This window comes from Talpa europaea (assembly GCF_964194135.1).
Source record: "Talpa europaea genome assembly, chromosome: 4".
Classification (NCBI taxonomy): domain Eukaryota; kingdom Metazoa; phylum Chordata; class Mammalia; order Eulipotyphla; family Talpidae; genus Talpa; species Talpa europaea.
This window is the reverse complement of record NC_140070.1, coordinates 68,504,897-68,506,685: the sequence shown is the minus strand read 5'-3', so window position 1 is coordinate 68,506,685 and position 1,789 is coordinate 68,504,897.

Below are 1,789 nucleotides of genomic sequence, written 5' to 3'. Positions count from 1 at the left end.
TAGGTCTGAAAATCTGTAGAAGTCTAAAAAGGTCTGCAAAGTCTATAAAGGTCTGCAAAGTCTATTAAAATCTGTTAAGTGTCTGTGGAAGTCATCTCTGAATACCCTCAAGCTGGCTCCTGCTCTGCCTTATATCAACTTCAGGTTCTCTACCCTACAAGCTATTTTTCAATACTGTTTGATTGATGACAGTCAAGCACCAATTAACTTGCTCCATTTTCAGTTTGCATAATGCATGCAAGTCCTTGAATGGAGCTGAAGAGCTCAAACCCAATTGGCCCATTCATCTTGAACCTGATTGGTCCATTCATAATTCTAGTGCCAGATGCAAAAGGAAAAACCCCAGTACCTAACCAGAACTGACCTGAACTGATATCAGGGTAAGGCTGTGGGCCAGTGGTCTCTGGGGAGCCATGGCCAGAGCTTGTCTCAGTGGGGCCATAGGTTTGCTGCACCTGGCACCCCTTAGTAGGGTCAGGTGTAACAATTCATGGACTCTGCAAAAACAATGGGTCCCATAGCCCAATGGGTGGGCTGTTACTGAGAGCCTGCTATGTTGGCCCAGCATGTCTTGGTACCTATCTTCCTGTGGCTTCAGGAAGCCACACCATTGAAGCTGCTTCTCCCATCACCCCCAAACCAGAAGCCATAGAGTTTGGGGGTTGCCTCTCCTTTTAGACCCCTGGGGCTGGCCTGGGCACTGCTGCAGTGCAGCCCAGGCCAGTGCTGCCAGAGCCAGGGATCCTGTTTCAGAAGTGTAAGGTAACAGGAAACTTCTTTTTTTTTTTTTTTTATAGAGGCATTTTATTTATTTATTTATTTATTTATTTATTTATTTGTTTGTTTGTTTGTTTGTTTGTTCATTTGTTTTGTTTATACATGCACTGGGTACAGTCAGAAGCGCGGGAGGGTGAGAGAATTCACCAGAGCCAGAGCGGGGAGCAGAGCAGGCAGAAGGCCCGAAGTACACTGCTGAGGGAAGCAGCGGGCGGCAGGAGAGGTCTGCGCGCCATGTGGGACCCTCCTCTGGTGGCCGGGGAGCAGCCGGGGATCGAACCGGCGCCGCAGAGGCGTGGGCAGCTTCGCAACCCAGCGCTCAACCGCTGCGCCACCGGGGAGGCCCTAACAGGAAACTTCTTATTGAATAATTAAAAAAAAAAACAACTTTGCTTTAGAACATACCTTTAGAACATACATGGCTGAGTGATCTTTCCTCCTTTTAAAGGCACAATTTCCAGCATATAAAATGACCTCCTGCTGCCTGAACCAAACTTTCTGATTCTATCCAACAACCCCTGCCCCTGGCTCCCTTCGCTACTGCCTCTGACACCCTTTCAGAGTCTCTTTTGGGACAAAGACAAGATTTTCTTTCCTCCTTTTACTTCTAAGAACAGGTATTCTCTATGGCACTCCTCTCTTCTTTGAAATGTTCTACTTCTGCTGGTGAACTCCTCTCAAAACAAAGATATTTCAACTATTATTCCTATTTATATTATTTCCAAGTAAGTAAAATTCTAGCTTTATTTTCATCTTAATTTCTGCTATGCCTTGAAAATTGTTCACAGGCTGTCTAGTCTTCAATTCTTGATCCAGAGCCAGCACATCAAATTCAAGGTGGTTCAAACAGGATTCCTTATCGATCAAACAAACCCACTCCTTTTTTTCCTCCCTTAAAATCAAAGTCTTCGACTCCTTTCCATCTTGTTCCCTTATGTTCAATGAACTGTTAACACTTATTCCATAGTCATCCCTGACACCTTTCCTCTCCATCATGCCATGACCATCCCCA